The 27,967-nt window shown below is 43.2% G+C and overlaps 1 long non-coding RNA gene across 1 annotated transcript; it reads right to left on the bottom strand.

The window, feature by feature from the left end:
- LOC121148084 lies at positions 1–27,926 on the bottom strand. Its single transcript, XR_005882503.1, has 3 exons — positions 26,883–27,926; positions 150–202; positions 1–55 (listed from the first exon to the last, which is right to left on the bottom strand). It is a non-coding gene; the product is annotated as an uncharacterized LOC121148084 (long non-coding RNA).
- Positions 27,927–27,967: the final 41 nt, after the last annotated feature.

Raw genomic sequence — 27,967 nt, 5'->3', positions numbered from 1 at the left:
AAAACATAATTTGGTTCTGAAGGTTTGGGTTTTATAAAGGTAAAAGGTGTTATGCCTATGTGAAAAGAAAAAGTGGTATTTATGACAAAAATGTTATTTTTGAAGATTCACTTTTTTTAAAAAAGAGCAAATATTATTTCCTAACTTACATGCCATAATCTTGTTCTATTTGGTTCTATACTTCATTTCTCTTTCACGTTTTCTTGTAAAGGGGAAACAACAATGGTTTAACTTTTACCAAATTAAAATGATACAAGAATTATTTCTCAAATATCCAAAAGTTGCCTTTGGATTGAGAACAAATGTAGAAAACTCTATCCAGAATAGTGGAATGTTATAAACAACTGAACAGTGAATTAGCATGACAATTTTTTCAATTCTAAAAACATCAGTTGCTCTAGTAGCTGATGAAAAAGTCTGTGCAACTTCTGAAAAGAAGATTAAATGAAATGGCAGAGTTCCTGGTAAAGTACACCATTCACCTGTTGCACCTCTTGGTCAAAGTTTGAAGTTTGTTGTCACAGATGGTACCACTTCCTTTCCTTTCCTCTCCATGTCCCTGGAAGGTTCGCCATCCAAGGTCCTATGGGGCTCAAGATCACTCTTGGTTTCATTTTGTCTATCTCCTTCCTGACCCTCTTTCTTTTCCATCTGATTAGGTTTCCTGAGTTCTTTCTCTGGGCTCTGGCTCTGTGGAATTTACCCTCTAGCGGAGACTAGACATGCACCCTTATCTAACCAGGCATGTAAGCATTCTCTGGGCTACTTCCTGGGAAGCTTTTAGCAGCAATTCAGAGGTTAGGGATCACGTAGCTGTAGTCCTTAGAGGTAACCATATCTGGATTTTGGTTTGTTTGTTTTTTTTGCCCAAACTCTAAATTTTTAAGTTAAAAGATGTCATCTAATGTAAATGTTACATATTATTGCATATTTGATTTAGTGTTACATATTAAAGCTGACACACTAACATGAGAAAAACGCAAATGGGCTGAAATTCAGAATGCTGAAAAGCTTCTCATTCCTCTGTGATCTCTGTCTCTGTCTCTCTATGTAACTCTGGCTTTCGAAATAACTGAATAACCTTTCGTTTTTTGTTTGTTTGTTTGTTTTAAGATCTGTTTATTTTGAAAGTCAGTTAGAGAGGAAGAGTCAGAGAGATCTTTCAGCTGCTGGTTTACTCCCTAAATATCCACAATGGCCAGGGTGGAGCCAGGCTGAAGCCAGGAGCCAGGAGCCTTGACTGGTCTTCCCGGTGGGTTCAGGGGCCCCAAACACTTGGGCCATTTTCTGCTGCTTTCCCAGGCTATTGGCAGGGAACTGCTTTGGAAGTGGAGCAACTGGGACTCATGGAGCCCATATGAGGAGTCGATGTTGCAGGTGGCAACTTTATTGGCTATGTCACAATGCTGGTCTCATAAATAAATCTTTAAGGAAAAAAAGAGACACAGCCAGCATTAAAATTCCCATTTAAATGAATCTTAGTTTGGAAGCTTAACCATTTAACCAGTTTATCATTGTGTTATCTGCCTTAACCTTAAACCATCAAGATTCCCAACTACTTCCGAAAAATTGTCCAGTTTACTTCTACACTGGCCAAATGGCTAACTGTACTTGGTGATAGCAACATCCAGACAGCTAGAACTCTGTCCTGTGTGTGAGAGGAGATTGTCTTCTCTAGACATCCGTGTCAGAAAGGCTGTTGCGGTTAACAAAGGAGAATGGCTCAACTCAAGGCTATGAAAAGTTAAGAAGGGGCTGGCGAGATGGGCTCAATTCACTACTCTTCCCCAGGCAAGTGCCAGCATCCCAAGTGGGTGCTGGTTCATGTCTCAGCTGCTCCACTTTCCAACTCCCTGCTTGTGGCTTGGGAAAGGAGAGGAGGATGGCCCAAAAGAAGAAGAAGCTCCTGGCTCCAGATTTGTTCAGCTCCAGTCATTGTGGTCATTTGGGGAGTGAACAGTGGATAGAACAGTCTTCTCTCTGTCTCTTTCTGTAAATCTGTGTTTCCAATGTCTCTTGCTCTGTCTTTGTAACAACATATGTGTTAGCAAGAAATTTAGTACCAGGTTAGGATTTCTTTTCCTCCTGATGGATTCTGATTGGGTTGACAAAATTTTAAATCCCAGATGCACTGTGTTTTAAGGGTATTTGGAGGCTCAAGGCACATGGTCCTTCACTACCTTTAAATTCTTAGTAGGGACAGGAACCTTCCTATACCCACAAAGCATGGCATTGTGTCTGGTACAAAGTAGGTATTTTTTTTGCTTATTGAAAGGGACAGAAGCTTCAGCGATATTTTCTATTTTAAAGTAGTAGGTGAGGAAGCAATGGAAGTTTGTGAGAATGGCCCGAAACCCAAGGTGTTTGAATCCCGAAAGCTTAGAGGGCAGGAACTGGATCAAGAAAACTTGAGAAGGCTTCCAGGCAGAGGGACTGGCATAAGCAAAGTCCTGGAGACATGGCAAGTCCTGAGAAAGTGCAAGCAACACAACGCTAATAAAGCTGAGAGCTGAGGCAGGGTTGCTGGAAGAATCTGAGCAATTGATAAAAATCAGACTTGGGCCCAATGGGCCATATTGAGAACTTTGGTTTCTTTCTTTCTTTAAAACATTTACTGATTCTCAATTTATTTGAAAGGCAAAAAATAGAGACAAAGAGAGAGAGAGAGAGCTATCTCCCTTTCTGCTGGTTCATGCCCCCAAATGCCCATAGCAGCCAGGATGGGGCCAAGGCAAAGCTAGGAGCTCACAGTCCAACCCGGGTCTCCCCAACTGGGGTAGGGACCTGACTGCTTGAGCAGTCACCACCTCATAGGATACACATTAGCAGGAAGCTGCACTAAGAGCAGAGCAGGGATTCCATCACAGACATTGCAATAAGGGATGCAGACATCCAAGCAGCAACCCAACTGCTGCACCAAATACAAGCTCCAGTTTTTACTGGGTTTTATTCTTGAGGCAATAAGAAGCTATTTGAAAGGTTTTAAACCCAAACCACTGTCACCTAAGATAGGATTTCACTCTCTTGCAATAAGAGCTAATGTCTACTGAATGCTTACTATTTGCTAGATGCATGTCTAAGTGCTTGTATTTTCTCATGTTGCAGGAGAGAAAGCTTCCACACAAAAACATTAAGAAACTTTCCCAAGGTTATTCTCTCAAGTGCAGACAGGCAGTGAGCACTGGCCTCAGTCCAGCTCTTATTCACTACGAGAGATGAAGAGAGGCTGCGACATTTTACAGAAATATATTACAGCACTACAAGATGCTGTAATTATTTACTTGTTTGAATGGCAGAATGACAGAGAAAGGGAAAGACAGAGATGCAGAGATCTCCCATCCACTGATTCATTCTGCAAATGGCTGCTAACAGCTAAGGTGGAATCAGCTGAAACCAGAAGCCTGGAACTCCATCCTGACTCCTACATGACTGGCTGGGGCTCAACTTACCGGGCCATCTTCCACTGCTGTCCCAGGTACATTAGCATGGAACTAGTTTAGAAGCAGAGTAGCAGGGCTGGCATGTTGGCTCAACTGGTTAATCTTCTACTTCTAAGCACTGGCATCCCACAATGGCACTGGTTCACGTCCTGGCTGCTCTATTTCCCATCCAGCTCCCTGTTGTGGCCTGGGAAAGTCAATACAGGATGGCCCAAAGCCTAGAGTCCCAGGATGAGACCCTGCACCCATGTGGGAGGCTTCTGGCTCCTGGCTTTGGATTGGCTTTGCTATGGCCGTTGCAACCATGTGGGGAGTGAACCAACAGATGGAAGACCTTTCTGTCTCTGTAAATCTTCTTTTCAATAAAAATAAATAGATCTTTAAAATAAATTTTAAAGAGAAACAGAGGAGCCAGGCCTTGAACTGTGCTTCAGTATGGGATACCAGGGTGCTAACTGATGACTAAATCTACTGTGCCATAATGGTTGCCCTGTTGCATGGGTTTCAGAGTTTTTGATATCAAAATAAACTTACCTTTTGATTTTATTTTTTCATTGAACTTTTGAGATCCCCTTGTCATGGTGAGTCCCCAGTTTGTAGGGTTGTTGTGAGGACTGAGAGAATAATTCTACAACACTCAGTACACCTGACTCCAGGGTGCTTGTTACACATTAGTCATCATCATTAATAATAATTAATAATTAATGTTAGTGTTGATTACTATAGTTTAAAAAAATAAGTGTTTTCACAAGAGAATCTCTTTGGATTCCAAAAGTTTAAAACAGTGAGTTTAAACTAAAATAAAAAACTGATGTTTCATTTTCTTTTTTTTTTTTTTTTCTTAGAGACAAACACCAAGGGTTGCTCACATTCTGTAGGCGGGCTGCTTGGTAATAATAATAATAATAATAACAAATATTAGTGAGGATGTGGTGAATCAGAGCTCTAGCACATCATTGGTGGAAATGTAGACCGGTGCAGGCACGGGAGGAAACAATGTCACCAATTTTCAAAATATCAAAAGCAAAATTACTGCATGAGCCAGCAGCTCTACTTCTGGGTAAATACCCAAAAAAGAACTGAAAGCAGTTCTCCAACAGATATCTGCACCTTGACATTTACAGCAGCAGTAATCGTAATAGTCAAAAGTTAGAAATAATGTAAACATCCAGCGATATGCCATCGGATACACAAATATATGATATATACCTGCCAGGGAATAGTATTTTACCTTCAAAAGGCAGGAAGTTCTGAGAGATGCTAACATGTGAGTGAAGTTTGGAGACACTAAGCTAGGAAAATGAGCCAGTTACATAAACACTATATGGTTTTCCTCTTAGGACAAAAGTAGACAAAGTCTAGAGTGGATGAATTCATAGAGAGAATGGAGTGGGGTTGCCCAGGGCTAGAGGGAGAGGAAGGGGAAGACGTTCCAAATAAGCAACACTTCCCAATGATTTAAAAATTTTGCAAGTCTGATAAATTGGGACTTCTATTGGGATTCTCAAGTATTCTAACAGTAAATACAAACATGATGAAAACAGGTTCAGTTCACCAGTGTTAAGTCTCAAAGTTATGCTTTCCGTGTTGGTGTCAGCTTGGCTTTGAATCTGTCAGGTGTCGGGCCTAAGGAAGGTACTCGGCCAAAGGGACCTGGAGTCTGAGGTCCCAGAAACAGCGTCCTATGTGCAGCCGGCACATACCCACTGCAAGGAATACTGGGAGTTTGCTCTGTTTTCAATGCATGATAGAAGCTGAGGACATACGGGGAGGAAGCCATCACCAGACAGAGTGTGGGGGGAAGGAGAGCAAATGCCCAACAGAGGCCAGGACTCGACAAAGACTAACAATGGCCCTGGAGAGGAAATCAGGGGTGACCCATCAGCCATTCAACAGCCCTGGGCCCTTTGGGACAGAAAGACAATTTCGAAGGGATCTTAGGCTCACCCCACACTTGCTATGGTGTTCCCTTGTGTCTGTGCTGTGTTTTCAGAAGGTAGCATGGAGCATAAATTGAAGGACTTGCACTAAGACCAGCACTGAATGTGTTTGTCCTTCACTCATTGTAAATGAGAGCTTTGGGACTCTGTCAGGGCAGCGGTTTGAGTGCGGGTCTGGCCCACCAACACCCGGGCTCAGGCAGCACTCATTTCACCACCAGTGTTCCTACAGAGCCCAAAAGCCCTTAAACCATTTGACCCCTGCTCTGATTTGAATGCAATTTGGCTCCTGGACTCAGGCAATGTTAAAATCCCTAGGAATTTAAGCTGAAAAGGCAAAAACAAATGATAGCAACAAGGCAGAATGTAAACCAATTATGATGTGTAGGAGGTGGGCATAGTAAGAGAACCATGAGGCCTGGGGGCCATACCCTCTGTGGGAACTGTTCCCGGTGGGTCATAATGAAAGCCCAAGTTTGGGATCCATCAGTTCCTTGGCTTCCTGACTCCCCATAGGATCCTCCCTCTGCACGTGCTCCCCAGTCCTACATACCACCCTCCTCAGCAGCCAGTCAAGGTGGTGACCAAAAGTTGGCTGCCTTAAGTATTTCATTATGATAACACAAACCGAATGAATGCAATCCAGTGGCGCCAGCCTGCCGCTGATTCACCAATGCCTGTGTTCCTGAGGACCCTCTGAAAGCTCCCCAACAACAGAAAGCCTGTGTCTGTTCCCGTTGCTTCTCATGGGTCCGCCTAGGACCATGTTCTTTTCTGGATTTTACTCTGGAGGATTAGCAAGAACCAAGGAGTGGCGTGTTTCCTGATATTCTACTTCACAACTAGTTTATGAAATACTTTTTTTTGTCAGTAACTATATGTACTTTGCCAGATACTGCATTAAGACAGGAACCATGATAATCTTCACTTTACAGATAAAATGAGTCTCCGGAGGGTTAAGGAACTTTGCCTTGATCACACAGCCGGGGAAGTGGCAGAGGAGGAATTGGAACCCAGGAATCTAACTTTAGATGTCATGCCATATGCCTCTACTGACTGATGGGTTGACAGTAGGTTAAAACAAACAAAGAAAAAGGCATTTTAACATTTTAAAAATAATAAATACAATTTACTCCATCCAGTCGATTGAACTGTGGCCTGAAACCATTAGCTTTCCATCTGTGGCCACTTTGCTCTAGCCCCAAAGAAGATTCAATACAGTTTTATGGTTACAGAATTGGCAACTCAAGATAGAGATTGTTGCCCCAACAATGATGTCTTTTAATGGAAGAGTTTGAAATTAAACCCATGTTTATAAGGGTAAATTGAATTTCTAGAAAGTAGGAATCATTTGCATTATAAAGAACTTCCTTACTCTCTTCTGTGCATGAATAGGCTTAAAATACGGAGATGATTATGATTGTTCACAATACTAGAGCAACTACTTTGAGTATACAATGTGCTTTAGAATCACAAATTAATTGCTAATAAGAATATTGCTCTTGAATGGAGAATATGATTGTTTCATAGAAAAGCCCGTGTTTTATATGTTGTCAAAATTTGGGGGAGTTGAGGAAAGATAGGATCGGACTAAGCCACCATGTAGCTTGGAGCTCCCCTTTCAGTTTCAAGTATGCTTTCATTTGAAAAGGAGGGGCAGCAAGTGTGTTTGATTAGCAACTCTAATTTCTATCATTCTTTTGTTTGCCTTCATTTCTTTCTTTTTTTTTTTTTTGTTAAGATTTATTTTTTTGAAGGCAGAGTTACAGAGAGAGGGAGACAGTAGGGGGAGGAAGGGGAATGAGAGGAACAGAGAGAGGGATTAATAATCCTCTTGGTCACTCCCCAGATGGTCACAATCGCCAGGGCTGGGCCAGACTGCAGCCAGGAGCCAGGAGCCTCCTCCAGGTGTCTATCCTGTGCATGCAGAGGCCCAAGGTCTTGGGCCATCCTCTGTTGCTTTCCAGGCCATTAGCAGGAGGATGGATGGGAACTGGAATAGCTGGAACAGGGACTGACTTTTGGAATGCCAGCACCACAGTGGAGGCTTATTCCATTCCATTCTTTATTCCATTCTAATTTTTATTGGAAAGTCAAATTTACAGAGAGGAGAGACAGAAAGATCTTCCATCTGCTAGTTCACTCCCTAAGTGGCTGCAAGGGCCGCAACTGAGCCAATCAGAAGCCAGGAGCTTCTTTCGGGTCTCTCATGCGGGTACAGGGTCCTAAGGCTTTGGGCCATCCTTTACTGCTTTCTCAGGCCACTAGCAGGGAGCTGGATTGGAAGTGGAGCAGCTGGTATACAAACTGGTGTTTGTATAGGATCTTGGCTCTTGCAAGGTGAGAACTAGGCACTAAGCTACTGCTTCAGGCCTCTTAGTTTCATTTCTAACTTAAAAGCTTTGCTCATAAAGCCCCAGTATAATCCCTGGTAAATTGAAAAGAGATGTGAACACCTGTAGGTATTTGGGTATCTTGACAGCCAGGCCTGCAGGAGGCAACACTTAGAATAGCTCAGCAGTTCCACAAGGCTCAATGTGATAGAGAAGAGAAATGCGAAGGGAAGAAAGTGGTCTCTTTCTACTGGGAGATTTACTGCACTGGATGAGTGTGTTCTTAATCCATAAAGCTCCTTGCATCTCTATAGAGTCTGTGATTTCTTGTTCCCTAGCAAAGTCCTAAGCAAAAGCACACATTTATTAATGGCCCTGGACAGCAGAGGTTATATTATGGTGCAGTAAATAAAAGCACTGTTCAAGTCTCAGTGACTTCACAGCACAAGGTATCTCTCGGAAAGGCTGCCGTGGGCTGGGTGGCCTGCTCAGGTGTCTGCCCTGAATGCTGGTGATGCTGATCTGATAGTGCGTGGACCTCCACGGGAAGAGCCTCCTTCCCTCCCTCGGTGAAATAGGTGACAACTCGGAGCGTTGGGTGCTGCCTCTTCTATGTTTCCACCCATCGGAGTCACATCCACACAGTCCATACGGCCAAATCGTGCACGTGCCCCCTCCCTGAGGCAAAGCCTGGTAAACAGCATTAGTGCACTTGTCAGCAGAATAGACCCTAGTCACTTCCTCGGAGGGAATGACACAGTTGTGTGTGTGCTTGCGTTATTATCATTCATAAATGCCAGCCCAGTGTAAGTTCCCAGAGACAGCTCAGTGGTGTCCTGGCATCCCTCCTACCTGGCACAGGGCAGGGCTGCACTACCACACGAAGGTAGCCAGTGCCTTGGTTTCGAGGCATTTGCTATTACTGCTCTTTCCCAGCAAAGCATTGTTAATGTCACATCCAGTAGGCACTCTGTGAGCCCAGCATTGCTTTGTCTTGCCACGATTCATCCGTGTAAGAACTGGTGGCTCGTATCTGAGAGCTGGAGGCGGTTAGGAAACAAGGGGAACCAAGTCGGATTTCTGTTTTAGATACACATGTGGCCAGAGTTTGCCCCTTATCTGAATCTCTTTCAAATTCCCTGGGCAAATTTTTAGCCAAACCAGCGCGTAAGCCATCCTTTGACTACAAAATTCTATGACCGCCATCAACTTTTTAAAAAAAGATTTCCAAATGGTTGCATGACTGGAGCTGAGTTGACTGAAGCCAGGAGCCAAGAGTTTCTTCCAGGTCTGCTGCGCAGCTACAGCATTCCAAGGACTTGAACAAAGCTCTGCTTCTTTCCCAGACCATAAGTAGAGAGCTGGATCAGAAGTGGATCAGCTGGTACAAGAACCTGCGCCTTGTAGGTGGAGGATTAACCTGTTGAGCTACCATATCAGCACCGCCCCCCCATCAACATTTAAGATGTCATTTTTTTTCCTCCTAGTATAATGATGTGCTGTGTTAACCACATGTTATCTCTCATCTGGTTACCTGGCTGATCACTAATATCTTTTCTGGTGAGGTAGTTTGGCCCTGAAGTCTTTGCCCAAATAATGACCCTTATCTTGCTATCTTGGCTTTGAAATTCTTAGAACACTGTCTCATGAAGGAGCAAATGGTCCTTGGCTGGATCCCTAAAAACACAAACAAAAAAGAAAACTTGTTTTGTCAGATGCACTGACACCTCACTTCAGAAGTTGTGATCTATACTTTTAAGTCAATGTGAACACAACACAATGTGCTGTGTCACCTGTCTCCTGCCATTTCTGGATCTGCCTTGGAATTCAGATAGATCTTCATGCTTCGGAGTGAAATCTTTGACACAAGCTCCGAATTTCCTCCTCTCGGCTTGGTGTCGGGCAACAGAGCTGTGTATGTATATGGTCATGTTTTCATCTGTGTGCAGGCTGCCCCCTTGGGGTTTGAACATTCGTTTCTGCTAATGTTTTCCTGCCATATGCATTTAAGTGCAAAGGGTTTCATTTAGCTGCAGAGAGGCCTGAGGGTGGGAGGGGCTGTAATTTTTCAATAATGAGATTAGTATGTATGAAGAGGTAATGGGCAATTTTACACAGACTATTTATAAACTACTGAAGGGGGCAAAGCACACTCCAATTCTTGTTCTTAGGAAAAGGCAAATTAACTGAGGAGACTGTTCATTCAAGTTTAAATGATTTATACCAAAAGACACAGGAGATAGAAATTGGTGTTTCAAACAGACAACAGACTAAGTGCAAGGCACCATCCGGTACTAACCCCGAATGGTCTTTTTCCTTTCTGTCTGAAATGTCTTAGCACACTACCAATGATAAAGGAATCTGGAAAATGATGACCCCATTTCTGAGTTATTTGATGAGCTCATAATTGCAGGCCAGTGTGTTCACTTTGATTGGTCTCTTGTTTGAAAATAGCTTCGACTAGAGACCAGATTGTTCTGAAGCTGGAAAGGGTATATGTTTTCGATTTTCAAAATGAAAGCAACATAATCACATTTTATCATACGCTAGTCTCTTATTTACTGAGAAATTGGTTAATTATCTTAATGGCATTAAGTGAGTGTTCAGACTGCTAGTTATAGCTTTCCTAACTTAAAAATCTACCTGTACATATTCAAGTTTTTGGAATGTTCATATGTTCACAGGAACTCAGTCCAGATGGTTAGGCATTGGATTAAGTTGTTTAATGTAGTGGCATTTTATAAAGGTGCCCGGGCTACTTCCTGCCGCCTAGAGGCAGGGACAAAGACTGAAGTATGGTTTGCGGTTAAGTGTTTGCCTCACCGTCATGAAATCACTGGAGACTGAAAACAGGGATTCAGTCCTTTCACGGCAAGCTGGTGATCCAAGCCTGTGGCAGTCACACCTTGAAAGCCCCAAGTTAACAGGGGCAGGCATTTGGGCACGACAGATTGGGCTACTGGTGGGACGTCTGCATTCCACACCAGAATGCCTAATATTGAGTCTTGCCTCTGCTTCCAATCCAGCATTCTACCAGTGCACCTTGGGAGGCAGATGATGGCCCAAACTTGGGTCTCTGCTATGCATGTGGGAATCCTGGATGGGCTGAAGCATTCCCAATGGATTTCCCACAATGTAGAGAAATGCCAGGCACTTTAGGAATGCCTTCCAACTAATGCCATGGCTCAGCAGGCTAATCATCCAATTGCAGGCTCCAGCATGCCATATGGGAGCCAGTTTGTGTCCCAGCAGCCCTGCTTCCCATCCAGCTCCCTGCTTACAGCCTGGGAGAGCAACAGAGGATGGCCTAGGTCCTTGGGCTGCTGCACCCATGAGGGAGACACAGAGGAAGCTCCTGGCTTCAGATCAGCTCAGCTTCCTTGTAGCCATTTAGGGAGTGAACCAGTGGACGGAAGATCTGTCTCTGTCTCTCCTCTCTGTCAATCTGCCTTTTCAATAAAAATACATACATCTTTTAAAAAAAGAAAGAAAAGATAAAAACAAACAAGCTTTCCCCTTGAAGCCATGGACCTATGGCAGCTGCCTGGGGGACCTGGTGGTGGGTAGAGTGGAATAGGCCCAGCATTCTGTGTTGCGAACCTTCTCTCTGACACTGGAGGTGCTGGGTTCCCTCCTGTCTGGGTGGAGTTTCCTGCCCTGCAGAACCAGGCAGCAGTGGGCATGTGTGTACTGTAGGACCACCCCAATTCTCTAGTCCCTTTCTTTGCCATCTGCTTCGCCCAGCCTCCTGGGATCCTGAGCATTCACACCGACCATTCCAAACCTATCTGGGTGCTCGCTGTGTGCCAGGCCTGTGAGACACTAATACTAAGGCCAAAAATATAACCAGAAATGGGACTCCCTTAAACCATACAGCAATCAACTGATTCTCGGTCTTTTTTTCTCGTTTACTTTTGCTCAAGATCTTTTGATTTTTAACTGAAAGTTCTTCCAGGTTTTATGAAAGCAGTTTTACGTAATTTCAATACTTCATGTTTCTATATACAAAACTTATCAATTTCCTCTCTCTTTTTGCTTTTCCACTGAACAAGGTAAAGTGTGATAACTTGCTCCATATTTATTTAGAGAATGAACAAATCCTTAAAAATGTACCTTCGGGCCCGGCGCGGTGGCGCAAGTGGTTAAAGGTCCTCGCCTTGCACGCCCGGGATCCCATATGGGCGCCGGTTCTAATCCCGGCAGCCCTGCTTCCCTTCCAGCTCCCTGCCTGTGGCCTGGGAAAGCAGTCGAGGACGGCCCAAAGCTTTGGGAACCTGCACCCGCGTGGGAGACCCAGAAGAGGCTCCTGGCTTCGGATCGGCATAGTATCGGCCCGTTGCGCTCACTTGGGGAGTGAATCATCGGACGGAAGATCTTCCTCTCTGTCTCGCCTCTCTGTATATCTGCCTTTCCAATAAAAAAATAATAAAAAATAAATCTTTAAAAAAAAAAAAAAGAAAAGAAAATGTACCTTCTGCCTATCATGAGCTCCAAGTTCACGAGGGAGGGCTGAGCTTCCAAAGAAACCACCGGAGGAAATTACAGTGAATAATACTGGCATTTTCTGGAGAACTCTGAGATTAAAAGTAGCAAAAAAAAAAAAAAAAAAAAAGGCAGGAAAAAGTCTCTTGACAAAATGTGGTGGTAAACATGTCTCGTGATGCAAGCCACAAACATGTTACTAACTCAAAGTAAAATTTTAGGCGTTATTGCTCTTGGATGTTTTTAATCCTAAACATGCTTTCACCAACACATTGCCTTGAATAATCAAGCAGAATCTGAGAGAAATATGGGTAATTGTAATACTGTGATTGACTTTCAGAGAATAGAAATCTATCCATCATTCTACCCTTCCATCTGCCTGTCTGCTCGTGTCTTCTTGGTATGTTTAACCCTCCAGAAAATACCGTGCTGCAGAAGTCTCAGGTAGCTCCTAATCACAGTGGACTATGACCTGTACAATAGAGAAATAAGAGACAGTGGGAAAACTCAGTTGGCCTCCATGCTGCATTCTTGTCAGCAATATGCTTTCAGATGCTCTGAAAAGCGTTTTTAACAGCATTAAAAAAGAAGAAGAAGAAAAAGCTTCTCTTCATGTCCTCTGTAGATGTTTTTAAAAACTACCCCTCATCATGAAAAAAGCACGTGGACGGAAGAAAGAAGGGCAAGTGGAATCAATGGCCAGAGGTGGTGATTGAAGCTGGGCCATTTTGGCGGGATGTTTGAGTCTTAGGAGTTCCAACGTGAGTAGGTACTTGGAAAAAACACTGTACTACCTATCACACCATATCCATGTGCATATGGTCCTTCTAACGTGGCCCTCCAGAAAAAAAGTTAAAAACAGGAGTATTGAAAGCTGTATTTTGTTTATGTATTGGGTAAAAGAAAACTTTAGTGTTCTCACTTCTTCTCTTCTTTGTGGGAACACAGCAAAACTGAATTTCCCAGGCTCTCTTTGCAGTCCATTGGGGTCCCTAAGACTGAGTTCTGGCCAAAGGAATGTTGGCAGAAGTGTCAAATGCCACTCTGGGCTCAGACCACTTTAAATCTCCCATGTACGACCCACTCTGTTCCATGGGGACTTGGGAGGCTGTAAGTGGACCATGAGCCAAATCTCTGATGGCCAAGCTAGAAAAGATCTTGGTCCCTGAGTACTGGATGGAATAGAGGCTTGCTCACTGTCCCCGACCCTAACCAGTGCACAATAGTCTATCACATTGGAAAGAAGTCTTCCTTTCTCAAGTGATTGAGGTAGGATTTTTTTTTAATGAACCTCTAACATTCCCCTAATATTTTTTACAAGGATTAAATATATATTTTCAAATGAGGATCAATGTTCAAGTATAGCTTTTGTGGTGTTGCTATCCTTGCATGATAACAGAGTAAACCTTGGTGGTGATGGACATCCTACCTTCCCTAGTCCTATAGAAGACACTTAGAAAGCATCAGCTAGAATAACATTTAACTGCTGGTGACAAAACTACAGCTGATAAGATCCTAAACTAAACAGACATGACTTATTTTTCTTTTTAAAAGCACACTATTATCTTTTTTGATTTAAAACTTCATAAAAGTCATGAAAGTACAAAACAAACCCTCAGTCACCCATATTCCCATCACCTGGATGGGGTCAGGAAGGTAAAAGCACATATTTGCTTTTTTAGAAAAGATTTACTTATTTATTTCAAAGGCTGAATGGCAGAAAGAGAGAGAGAGAGGTTTACTCCCCAAATGGGTCAGACTGAAGCCAGGAGCCTGGAACTCCATCCAGATCTCCCATCTTGAGTTATCTTCTGCTTCCCAGGCACCTCGGCAGGAAGCCGGTGGTCAGGCCTGGAAATGGGAGTCTAACACAGGACGCCAGTGTCGCAAGTTAAACTCCGCAGCTTCTTGCAGCTCTTGCTCTAGCCTCCCTATACCATGGCTCTTCTCCTTGGATCGGTTACATCAGGCAGCCCAGGATCTGGCCAGCATGCCCAGATCCCATACAGCAGAAAGTGATAAGAACGGAGAGAAGGGACACAGCAACTATCTTTGAAGAAAGTTTCTTAGAAATGGCACAAACAATTCTACTTCTATCTCATTGTCCAGAACTTGTCCCATGGGTAGATCTGGCTGCAAAGGAAACTGGGAGAGGGAGAAACAGTTTCTATTTTGAATGGTTATGTAATAAAAAATTGAAAATTTTATCATTAAAGAGAAAAGAAAGAACAGCTGTTGGAGTTGATAATTAGAGGACTGCTACTTAATAAATGCTAATTTCTTACTGTGAATAAAAAAAAAACCAGCTTCTATGAAATGAGATTTCAGACATGATGTTGTGTATATATACATATACTATTTTGTTTCTTTTTACAAAATGTGTCCTACGGAGAGCAGACCATTTTTACCATAATCCTAGTTCATCAGGAAACAACTCTGCAGAGTTTTGGGCATCATTCAACCTCATCACATGATAAAAAAAGAGTGAGGAGATCTCACATAGTATGCACAGAAATAATCATGTGCACATGAGTATAAATAATGAAGTCTGAAAGTGTATCCATGTAAGCAGGGTTAGTCTTTTTTTTTTAAGATTTATTTTATTTACTTATTTACTTTTTGGAAAGTCAAATATACAAATAGGAGATACAGGAAAGTCTTCTGTCTGCTGATTCATTCCCCAAGTAGCCACAATGGCCAGAGCTGAGCTGATAGGAAATCCGGGAGCCAGGATCTTCTTCCAGGTTTCCCACACAAGTTTAGGGTCTGAAGGCTTTGGGCCGTCCTCTACTGCATGGGAGTCTCAAGCAGGGAACTGAATGGGAAGCAGGGCCACTAGAACATGAGCCGGTGCCTCTATGGGTTCCTGGCATGTGCAAGGCAAGGATTTTGGCTACTAGGTGACTGCGCTAGGCCCATCAAGGTTGGTCTTATGATCTTTGCTTTGATACACGTGCATATGATGGTGTGAATGGCAAGAACTTGTCACACCTTCCATTGCCATATGGAACAATAGAGAAATTCTGGTGGAATAAATATAAAATAGATAATTTTTAAAATTAGACACCTTGGGCCCTGCGCAGTAGCCCAGCAGCCAAAGTCCTACCTTGCATGCGCCAGCATCCCATATGGACACCAGTTCTAATCCTAGCCACCCAGCTTCCCATCCAGCTCCCTGCCTGTGGCCTGGGAAAGCAGTCGAGGACGGCCCAAAGCCTTGGGGCCCTGCACCCGTGTGGCAGACCTGGAAGAGATTCTGGGCTCCTGGTTTCGGATCGGCTCAGCTCCAGCTGTTGTGGCTGTTTGGGGTGTTAAACCAACAGACAGATCTTTTTCTCCTCCTCCTCTCTGTATGTCTGACTTTCCAATAAAGAGAAAATAAGTCTTTAAAAATAATAAAAGAAAATTAGACATCTTTATCATCTTTTCTTTCCGAATATTCCATTTTACAGGCATATTATATCCAATTTTCTCACTATTTCCTATGATACCAATGACAATTTCTCTTCCCTTGTGAAGTTCTATTATTTGTATGTGTGTTTTAAGATTTATTTATCTATTTGAAAAGCAGAGTTTTGGAGACAGAAAAGAGAGAGATCTTCTACTGCTGGTTACTCCCTCTGTTCCCCCAAACTTCAGCTTCATCCAGGTCTTCCGTGTGGGCTGCAGAGCCCCAGTATTTGCACCGTTTTCTGTTGTCTCTCTACGCATACTAGCAGGGAGACGGACTGGAACTGAAGCGGCCAGAACTCAAACCAGCATTCATATGGGACACTGGTGCTGCAGGAAGGAACTTAAACCCCCTGTGCCACAATCCTGGCCCCATCATTTTAATTTTAAACTGTATCTATCCTTCTCTCCCATCCTCCACCCTCCAGGTGCACTCCAACACCATATTGCCTACAGGAGGCCCTCCAATCAAACACAATAACAAGTGTTTCATAGCAAGGGTTTGGCATATTGGGTGTCCTTGAAAATCAGGGACTATTTTATAAAGTAACCTCAGAAAACCAGGGCTAATTAAGTATTTGCCTAGGCACTGTCTAAATGCTTTCAAAAAGTAAGTCTGTGTCATTAACTTCCTTTCCCCCACTAACACACGATGAGGGTACATGCTGTAATTATCATCCTGTTTTTGTGGCATTGGAAACTGAGACTTGGATATGTCTTTGTGCCTTAGGCACAGTTGCATAGCTAGGGCAGTCTGAAGTTAAACACTGTCGGGCCTGGCTCGATAGCATAATGGCTAAAGTCCTCGCCTTGAACCTGATGGGATCCCATACGGGCGCAGGTTCTAATTCCGGCAGCTCCTACTTCCCATCCTGCTCCCTGCTTGTGGCCTGGGAAAGCAGTCAAGGATGGCCCAAACCTTTGGGAACGTGAACCCGCGTGGGAGACCTGGAGGAAGTCCTGGCTCCTGGCTTTGGATCAGCCCAGCTTGGGGAGTAGGAGTGAACCATTGGATGGAAGATCTTCCTCTCTGTACATCTGCCTTTCCAAAATAAATAAATAAATAAATCTTTAAAAACAAACAAGAAACCACTCACTGTTGGCCCCCGGGCTTTGATCATCATGCCTTGATGCCTGTCTTCTGGCCCCTTGTGACATCCCTGGTCCGAACAGTATGTTGGGAAGCAAATGCCCTGTGTGGATTGTTCTGCTCAAATGCAGCCCTCCCTGGGAAAGCTTGCATGCAGTGTGGCAATACAGGTCAACATATAGCTTGAGGACACATTCCCTAGCCATCAGAATACACTGAGTTCCAGGTTGATGTGGCCGAGGCACTACAGAAGAATCTAGGAGTCAGGTGTGTGGCTCTGGGGCCACTGGCTCCAGGGAAGGGAGAGCACCAATGCCTGGAGGATGACAGACTGGCTGAAGGCAAAGCATCCCGGAGGCTTTTCTGCAGGTGAGTCCTGCCTTGCCATGAATTAACGCCCAGTGGCTTTCACAAGCACTTATTTCTTCCCGCCTCGCCTATTTGCAAGCACGTTCACATATTTTGGGTGCTGCATTTGGTTAACAAGGAAGAAGGAAACTGATCAAGATACTGTTAATGGATCTCTTTGTGCATAAAAAGAACTCCCATCTTCCCTCCCACAAGCTGTCCTGAATTCCCCTCTTCCTCCTTCTCAAAGTTTTACTTCTTCTTGGAATGTCTGCGTGTGCCATATGACAGTGATTTTCCGTGGTAATTGCTTTATTCTTCAGTAAGAACCTTTACAATAGCGAACTCCTAAATTCTTCTGTGTAAATTAGGGCTGTTCCAAGGCAAAAATTGAAACTTGCACGTCGTTATTTCTGACAATTTTTTTTTTAATTCCCCTTGAATGTGACTACTCGCATTTTTGACTGGTGCCAAGAAAACATTTGAAAAGTAACTTTTTTTTTTTTTTTTGCATTTTTTTCGTGTGTTTGAGGATCTGACACAGGATGGCAGAGACGCAAGTCCATTAATTCACCTTGGCCAAACTTAGGCAGAAAAGCATTTATTCTGTATCATACAGAAGTTGGGTAGCATTCCATGTCAGTGCAGTTTTGTGATGAAGGTGCTCCCGGCTGCCAATGCTCACCAGCAGCTGGTGACGGCAGGGGAGGAGGTGGCTGTCAAGGTGCAGCAGGTGGACTCAGGAGGCAAAAGCAGCACACCTTCTCCAAGGAATCCCAGAAGAAAAGGATCGTGGCTACAGACGCTGTATTTTGCTCACTTGCAATAGCAACAACAAAATGATGCCACAGACGAAAACTGTCATGTCCCACCCACTCCATCTGTCCTATGCTGTGCACCCACAGCTCCCCTCACTCTACAAATTAATCTTTCACACATTTTTTTTAACAAAAAAGTGTTAATGTTATAAAAGAAAAAAAAAACAAGGAAAACAGAAAGAGCCATGCAGAAAATAAATTAAATTTGAATTTGATGGCAGTTATGACTTTTTTTTATTGACTATAAGAGCAAACAGTCAGATCAAATTGGTGCCACTGGTATATCATTAAAACTACAGGGCACCCTTAATGATCTCTGACAATGATCGCGTGCATTTTTTTTAAATATAGCATGCACATTTTGTCCAATTTGAGCTCTTTTTTCCTGTTGCTTTTGTCCTCTTTCGGAGTGAATATTATTCATGAACTGAGTCTTTATTATCTATTTGGCCATCTGCATAGCATTGGCCATAGTCCCCTGTATTGTAATTCTGAGTGAAAATAAGGACTGTTGGAGATTGCAACCCTAAAAATAATAATAATAGGCTTGACACACTCAAAAGCAAAAAGTGTAAAGAGAAACATTTGGGATGGAGGTGAGGTCTGGAGGCTCATTATGTGGAGGATGGGAGAAACATGAATCACTCCATTTGGTCATTTGGGCTACTGGAATGTGGCTATTCACTCTGAACACATCAATACCAACTTGCCTTGGTAATAGGCAGTTCTCAGAGTGATGCCTGTTTGTGCTAGAATGTCTTTGAAAGCAGAAAAATGATCTCTCTTTCCCTCCTTGGCTCTCTCTTGGTCTGAAGTCCACACATCTCTTAGTGAGGTGCCATCAGCAAAGACTAACACCAGCTCCTTTGGCTTCCAAGATTTTACATATTGAATATTCATGTTTACAAAGCACTAGGTCCCTCATTTTTAATTTAATGAATGGAGCTTTTTTCTAAGTTAAAGTATTAGGATATATCATTTCCATTCTGAAAAATCTGTGTTTTAAAGAAATACATGAACTCACCGAAAGCATGCAAAATTATTTATTTCTAAACCTTTGCCTAATTTAATTGGTTCTTTTATTCTTTTCTCCCCTTCCCAAAATTTTCTTAAGCATTCTTTCCTTGTGAAACTATCTGAATCAGGTTGGTTTACCTCTTCTTTCCCTTTTGGTCAGCAGATCAGCAGACAAAAAGATGAAAGTAGTATAGCAGAAAAACAATCTTCCCCGAAAGAGTAAATACATATGGCTAGAAGACATGACAATGACATTCTTGTTTCAAATGAAATGTAAAATATTCTGTTTTAATATCTCTTGGATTTTTTTTTTTTGGCTTGTAGTTGGCTCTATTAAACTTGAGGAATGTGTAATTAAAGCTATGCTTTCCCTCTCTCTTTTTCAGATTGTTTGGGCTTACTACCAAAACAAGATGAATTCTGCCAATTATCTCATTATTTAGAAAATGAACTATTTACTTGCATTTAATAGCTGTTTAAAACAACTTTTCTTTTTGTATTGGTGTTTCTCTCTAAATTGGTTATGTATGTACATAGCAACAACCTAAATGGCATAAAATTTTTCAAATTTGGAAAGTTCAAGCTAATAATGTTAGTATCCATATTGATTTACCTAAAAATAATGAAGACGTTCTAAAATCAAGAGAGATAACCCAATTTTTAAAATAGCCACTTGTGCACTGGCACGTGATGAGTAAAATTTAGGCCATGTGTTTTTATTTATTTTCATGCCTATTTAATATGTACGAAGAGAATGTATTAGTCATTGGAAAGCATTTGAGTTATTTTGCTGCTTTGATGTTAAAACAACCTTAATTATAAATATGACAATAGCTCAGAAATACTAAACATGTCTATCTCATTGAAATGGCATACACTTTTAGTGAACATTATAAAACATGTTTTGATATATGAATATTATATATGCTACCTCCATGAGATCTTCAAAACAACTAGAATGATTTTTCTGTTTTCACAAAATTAATGGAATAATCTTTGATGTTTCTAAAGCTTACCCAGATGTGCATTTAACAATATGACACAGATTTCTCTTTCTGACTCTTCGAAAGAGGTAAGCCAAAATTCCTACCCCTACATTGCCGAACTCACGTAGTCTTGAGCACCCATGATTGAGTCAAGTTTTCACGCTGGTGCAGCATAACAACATGATTTAAAAACCATGACGTTAAAAATCCCGTGGCAATATGATATCATAAAAATATTTTGACATGTGTAAAAGGGCTCTACATTTGTGTGAGATACACTTCTGACGTTCTCTGAAGCCGCCATCCTCTTCTCTGCCACCATCCTAGGCTCAGGCCTCCTCTGGAATCGCCCCTCCAGCCCCCTGAACTAGACGATCTTGTGCTAAAATCCTGTGCATGCTAGTCATCACCTCTTCCCCGAAGCTCACACTGCTCTACGTCTAACGAGACATTCCAAGGCAGAGTAACAAGCGGGGCCTCTTGCTCTGCTCTGTCTCATGCTGCAGCTTTAGAGTTGTCGAGGACAGAGCACTAGGATGAAGCACTAACGCGCGGGAAGTATGTTCATTCCTAGAGATGTCCCTAACTGTTTTTAAATGTCACAGACTGATCATCCGAGAAGCGCTGGAAGAATAAATGACCTCCATCCAATTTCTGACCAGAGCCCTCCTTATGGCTGTGAGAATTTAGTTTTCATTTAAACAACAATAAATATAGGCATAAGAGTTGGAGATGAATTATGTAAGCCCTTTAGCCATAGCCGTTACATTCTGCCACCAAATGAGCTGTTGTTCTCACTTTGTTTTATGGGCTCTGTGTTGCTTGTGTTATTGTATCTGCCAAATAAAACCCAGCAAACCATGCAAATGAATGTATAATCTTTTATTTCTCATAGTCACAGGATGCACCCATATACAGTTTTATCGATTCCTCTGCACCAGATTTATTGCTATAGGGACTCTACAGTCTTTTTTCTTTTTTTTTCTTTTAAGATTTATTTTTATTGGAAAGTCAGATATACAGAGAGGAGAGACAGAGAGGAAGATCTTCCATCCCATGATTCACTCCCCAAGCGGCCACAATGGCTGGAGCTGAGCCAATCCAAAGTCAGGAGCCTGGAGCTCTTCTGGGTCTCCCATGTGAGTGCAGGGTCCCAAGGCTTTGGGCCGTCCTCGACTACTTTCGCAGGCCACAGGCAGGGAGTTGGATGGGAAGTGAGGCTGCCGGGATTAGAACTGGCGCCCATATGGGATCCCGGGCATGCAAGGCGAGGACCTTAATTAACCACAATGCTATCGCGCCGGGCCCGGGACTCTACAGTCTTAACAGGATCCACAGAAAGGGAAAGCATTTCTTCCAGGAGGCATCTGCGTTAACAGCCACCAATGGCGAATGTATTTAGTTGAAGCTACACTCGAAAAGTCAGAAATAATTCCTCTCAGTATCTTTCTTAGCTTATTTATATGATTCGCTTATGAGTGTGGACTTTTTGCTAAGGGTAAAGATCTGAGGAGCTGTGTTTTTTCAAAGCACAGCAGATTCAAATCTGTTCAATAACAGAGTACTTGCGCTGGCCTCTCCCTGCAGCCAGTTACACATCCCCTATGAATGCCAGTTGGAGTCTTGATAAATTCACTTCTGATCCAGCTCCCTGCTAATGCACCTGGGAAAGCAGTGGAGATGGTCCAGTACTTGGGGTCTGCACCTACATGAAACCTAAATGGAGAGACCTCGCCCAGCCCTTGTGGCCATTTGGAGTGTAAACCAGCAGATGGAAGATATTTCTCTCTGCAACTCTGCTTTTCAAATAAAACAAACCTTAAAAACACCACAATAGGATTCTATTTCACAGGGATCTAAACACCAGAAGAACAATAACTTAGTGAATTAATGACCAACTTTCTCCGCAGCTCACCAATCTTAGTTTAGTGCCATGGACAAGTCACCAACCTTTTCCATTTTAGCCTTCTTCTCCAAGTAACAAACAACACATCCCATGCCTGTAAGCAGCTTTCTATCATCTCTAAGATGCCTCAAAGATGAAACACTCTTTATATACGCTGGAGAATTGCTGTGATCCTCCCAGGAGTAAAGTCCCCGTCATGTCTGTAGGAGATATTCCTATGCCGCACCAGAGAACTCCAAGAAAGTGTAGACTCTTTGGAAAGTCCACATATTAGCTCTACCTCTCACTTTGTTTGAGGGGAGTAGAAAATGTAAAGCACTGCTAGTCCCGCCAGCCTCTTGGAAAAATGGAAAGGTACAAGCTATTTCTTTGCCTCCTGTCTTCCTTCCGGCTCTCTTTCATTCTCATACATATGATCTGAATGCTTATTTTGCCAAGCACCTTTCTAAGTGCTAACGATACGTATGGATACAAAAATCTCCATTCTAAGCGGGCTTGCATCCTACCAAAGACAGGAAATGCAAAACAGAGTACCTTAGGTCATTGGTAACTCCTGGTTCACATGATCAAAGTCTTTCAACTCTTCATTCCTTTCAATGCTGATTCCCGGATCTGGGATCAGCCAGATCCATGTGGTATGGCCAGCCCCCATGCACGTCGGGGTTTAGTGAGTGATGAATGAACGAATGCATTTCTGAAATATGATTAATTGGCTAAACAAATGGTTCATATTCCTCAATGAAAAACCTACACAGCCCTACATTCTCTCCATAAGATGAATCTAAAATGACCTCATGAGTGTTCCATGAAATTGAGTGTATTTGAACAAAATACAGCTTGTAACAAGGTCTCATGAGAAAATCAAATCAATCTCATCAAATCAAGCCACCTGAATCTGGACATGCCCCGATTGTGTCCGGGAAGAGCAAAATACCAGCTATATTGTAGCTCTCCTGGCTTTTGGGCTAACAGATGATACTTCAGACAGTTCATAGAAACAGCAGATTCAAAGGTAAGTTTATCATGAGTAAAACAGTGTAAGAATATTTCACAAAGCATGCTTTCAGGACACACGGCAAGATACAGTTGTGCCTGAGCCTACCTCTGTTCCCACCTGGGTCCCACATTACACGGGTTAAGGTGTGGGCTGCAATGGTGGACCGATTGCCGGTTAGCTGTTTTTCCTCCCATCTGCCCCACCTCTGCCACCTGATCTCCATACTGACCTCTCTGAAAAGCCTCAGTTTTGTAAATAACTTTAGAGCAATGGATTCCAAAACATTTGCCTCTAGGTTAGCACACATAAAGGGGCAACAAAGAGAGGTTCCAGTCCCCCACTAGGAATATGAAATCTGTTTTCTCCAAGTTTCCTTTCCGGAACTACTTTTCCTATTGTCTCCGTTAAAGTCATTACTGCAGCTTCAATTTAAAATGCTTATTTTTACTGAGTTTAATTTAGATACACATTTGCATTGTAAAATGGATACTTTAAAAATAATTTTAGTCTTCAAGCATAAATGCTAGTTCTTTGTAAGGAAAGTAACTGCCTGAGTTGCATGCTATTGATAAAGGTAAAGTGAATTTCTGAAGTGAGATTTTAACTGCCTGTCTTATTACTGGAATAGTGGGAACATGGTATGTACTGAGATTTTGTGTTAAATGTATACAATTTCTTTACAAATATTTTTATTAAGATCTTTTTATGTTATTAACAGTGATTAGAATGAGTATCCATTTATTAGATACCAACAATATGTTGGCCATGGAAAGGAGAAATGAAATCTTATCTAGGTTCATTGGGTTTCCAATGACTTTTACACATAGTAAAGTCATGAATATAATGGATATTGCTATTTCATGTATTGTTGGCATCCAGTACATGGTGGAAATTTGACAAGAACCACAATCACATGGTGCCAGTTCTCTCATGTATGGTAAGTTCTCAGTGAATAGTTTCTGGATGTCTCAGCAGGTGCTACATTGAATACAGTGAGCACAAGAGGAAGTGAAAGTTTTCTCCCTGTACTGAAATGCAGGTGGAGAGGCATGGTTGCTGTTGTTAGCTTAAAAGCACAGCACTTAACACACAGGAGGTATGCAAGGTCAGTACCTACTAGTCATCACTCATTCTCTTCACTTGCATCTTTTCTAAGTTCATGTATATTCTTACAAAGCCCAATGTCAGCACTTACTGAAGAAGGTTAACATTTAAGCAATTAGAATCTTTATTCTTTCATTTGGAACAAAACAAATAATTTCTACTTACCACATACTATCATTTTAGAACAACCAACACTCCTTAAAGACATTGTTGAGAAAAACAGGAGCATGAAAATCACAGGCTCATACTAAATCTTTCTTTAACAGAAATTATTCATTTGGAAAAGCAATTTAGATTAAGTTAAAAAATCCACAGATAAAATGGATGTACCTTCATGATCCAAATTAATGCAACCTCCAACACAATAGACAAATTCCACACCTGGTTGGGGGAGGGATTATATTCTTTGCAGGGATGGCAGAGTTGACTATACACATTTACGTTGTTTAGAATGGCACTTAAGTAATTTTTCACTGCTCAAATTCCCTTCAGCGGATAGCAGGAAGGCGGCCTGTGTAGAAAGGAAGACAGTCATCCTGGGGTTTAACAGGTGCCGGAGGTGATATGTGCAGTGAATGATGACAACTTTCAGAGCACCGGGTTAACTACAGAAAGCGTTACGGTAGGGATGTTTTTACTTCCATATGCTGTCAGGCATAACACATTTTATATGGGAGGTCAGGAGGAGACTGCAGGAAGAAACAGAGAAACTAAGAGAGCGACAGGAGTGGTTTCAGTGGCTGCTGAAATACCTCTTTACTCTCTTCCTAAGTCCTCTGACTTGGCTGCCGGAGTCTCAGCCACGCCTGGACTACTGGCCAGCATGCCATGGGCAGAAGCTCTGACTTACAGTAAGCAACAGGAACTAACCACACAGGAAAAACATTCTGGCAAGTGTGTCTTCTGCCCCTCTGTGTCCGTATGCCCCGCAGGCTTGGGTGATGGATGTGGGCTCACTTGGTTTTCAGTGTCTGTTTTCAGCCCAACACCTCCGGACTTTGGGATAACATTCTTTCCATCTTCTAGCAACAAGCTGAATGATTTCCAATTTAGGGCTTATCATAGTTTCGGACTTGAATGGACAGGTTTAAGTTTCATGAAAAATTATTAACTCAAGGAATGACTTGGTATGTAATTTGCTTTGAATAATGATATATAGTTTCAAAAACCATGCAGTAGGAAATGGGCTCCCTGTTTATTTCATTATTGTGTGTGTTCCAGTTTGCTCATTTACTTTTTGTGTCAAGCTGTCAGCTGTGTTTGTGGCTCCTCCTCCGTCTAGGTGACCTCAACCTGCCCATTTCTGAAAGCCAGAACAGAAAGAGGCAGCAGGAGCAGGAGGAAAGCTAAATAAACTATTGCAGTTTCCCGTATGCTATGACAATGGAAGGAGCAGGCTTAAGAGAAGCTTAAACAAACTTGTGATTCTAGTGTGCTTTTCCCTCTAGATTAAAAATCAAATGATGTCTACTCAGTGTATGAGATTGTATCATGAATACCATACCTTGGAATATGCATTCTATTATCATTTGCTTTTCTAAATTGTTCAGAAAAAGTGTTCCAATTACACAGGAAGTAAGCAAGTTTATTGAACAAAGAAAATACTCAAAAAGTAGTTTCACAGGTAACTTTTTCAATGACACAGTCTGTTGCATAAAGTGTCATAAAAACCCTGGTGCTTCTCAGATTTGACTCGTGACTCACAGTGTAAAAAGTTAGACATTTTACAGAGTTGCTCAACAAATTAAATTTTGGTTAATCTGTCACTATTTTATACATTTAAATGGTTATTGGGCTGATATACATGTCATTAAAACACAGAACTGCTTTCCTAGCAGGAAAACATCTAACCAGCAGTGGTTAGATTCACTGGTATAGTTTGAACTTTCAGGAGTCCCAGAAAAAGTATGCACTCATACTAACTGGGAGTGACCAGGACTGGGAATCCTCGAGAGAACTCAATGGCATATTCTTCCAATTGATCAGTATCTGGTCCTATTTAATTCATTTTTTCCCCCCAAAGGTTATGGACTCTCAAAGCAAAGCCAAAACCTTCTGCTCAATAGCTTCCTACCAAGGGAATCCACTAAACAAAACTGCACAGAAGTGAACACACCCTCTTCCGGAGCTTACTCGAGTCAGGTGCTTAGATTTTTTTACCTGCCATGGTTCTGGTGGCAGCTCTCCCCCAACAGCAGCCCTGTCTGTTTGCGGGTGGATCAGTGGCTTGCCAGAGAGCAGGAAAACCATCATTTGTACAGAAAGTTTGTAAGGCAGTCTAAAAGCCAGAGAATGGAAACCAGACATTGTAATGTCTCAGAAAAAGGCGGGGACGGGGGCGGGTAGAGAAAAAAATACAATCCCACCAAGAAGCAGGGAGTTGTAGCAGCCATGGGAGACACACGGCCATTTTATCTGGGTTTCCTGGTCACACAACTCTGTTCTCCAAACAGCTCCAGCAGGAGAGCAATGGTCCTAGCTTTTGCTGTGTGCCAGTCCTCCCCAAATCCCTCCCGGACTGGTCTCTGGGGCTGTGGCTTTAGGTCCCGTTTGTAAATCCTTTTGTCGGAGCTGTGACTTTGCTCTCCATACCTTACCGCTTTTTATGGATGAATATCCTAATGTATTGCTTCATGTCCTAAAACCATGTTCCTCGTCTGTTCATCCAGTAGGTGGGAAACAGCTCTGAGGGTGGGTGTGAGCAGCTCCCTGTCTTCTACCTTCCTCAATTTGTTGGTGAAACATGAAATTCATTTTGCTTCTGTGTGTATGTGTGTGTTTTGTTTTTAAGATGTGTCTCCTCCATCAAGAATATGTATAAATGTCCCTAACTTGCAACAAGTCTTCCTGAAACTCGGTCGTCTACACAATGGTTGGAAACCCTAGGGCTGTGAGGGGATGTAGACTCAACAATAGATTTCACGGAATCAGGAGCGATCGCGGGATGGCCGTGACCTTAGCAATCAATCACTCGGGCACAGAGGCTGAGCAGGGAGAACTTCACTGTGGGTTTCCAATGCGCTGGCAGCGCCTGCCTGAACTGCATTAGCAATTCAACTCGTCGGCCGCACCCACACAGCACTTTCTACTCTCTTTGCCCATTTGACCTGGAACAAAGCGAAAGCACAGTTTGCCCAAGTTGAAAGGTCCCCTGGCAAGGTGGTTAGCAACAGGCTTGCCAGTCCGGGTTCAGTCAGAGAAGAATAAACACACCTCATTAGCCAAACGCTGGCAAAAAGATTGCCTCACCATACAGCTTTCTAGTTTGAACCACTCCCTCTTCCCCGCCCCCGTGCCGCACCTGTTGGTCAACTTTTTACCTCTGCTTCTCGCCTCCAGCTTCCTGTAGGTCGAGGGCCAGAACTTTCTACCTTTCTTTAGTCACCACGAAGTGCAGAGTTTAATTGCAAAACTACCCAGTGAAAAGTTTAGTCGCGGGAGAAGAAACGACACTGTCTTCTATCATGCCTGGCTTGCGGCTTGCTACGTAGCAATTACGGCGTTACACTAAGGGCTCCTACAACTACCCATTTGGCAGTAATACTATAAAATTCGGTCGCTTGGGAATGTCCTCACTTGTCTAATAAGGCATTTAAGCGCACCCAGGACACGGAGGGCCCCGCCCCTAACTTGACCGCGGCGGCGTCAGGAGAGCGGCGCCCAGGAGCTGCCTCTCAGAGCGGCTCGGGAGTCCGCCGCAGCGCCCCGATGGCACCGGGACCCCGAGCGGTCCTCAGCCCTGCAAGCCCGCGCGCGGGCGGCCGGGGACCTGGGCGTCGTCCGCCACAGCAGGTGGAGAGCAGCGCAGGGAGTCCCCGCGGCCGGAGCCCGAGCGCCCCTGCCTCGCCGGGGACACCTGCGTCCACTCGGCGCAGCCGAGCCCTCCGACATTTCACGGACTCCGCGGCCGGCCGGGCTCCGTGCGACCGCAGAGCGCGCGTGGCCCCGGAGCCGGGAACCAAGCCCCTCCCAGCGCAGCTGTCGCCGCCGCCCGCGGGCTCCTTTCACTTTCTCACGGCCAAGTCACCCAGAGGGGCGCCGCTGCCGCCGCCGCCG

This window comes from Ochotona curzoniae, unplaced genomic scaffold (genome assembly GCF_017591425.1).
Source record: "Ochotona curzoniae isolate NIBS_2020 unplaced genomic scaffold, NIBS_Ocur_1.0 scaffold_4683, whole genome shotgun sequence".
Taxonomy (NCBI): domain Eukaryota; kingdom Metazoa; phylum Chordata; class Mammalia; order Lagomorpha; family Ochotonidae; genus Ochotona; species Ochotona curzoniae.
The sequence above is the reverse complement of the archived record's forward strand: the minus strand, read 5'-3'. Positions and strand labels throughout refer to the sequence as shown.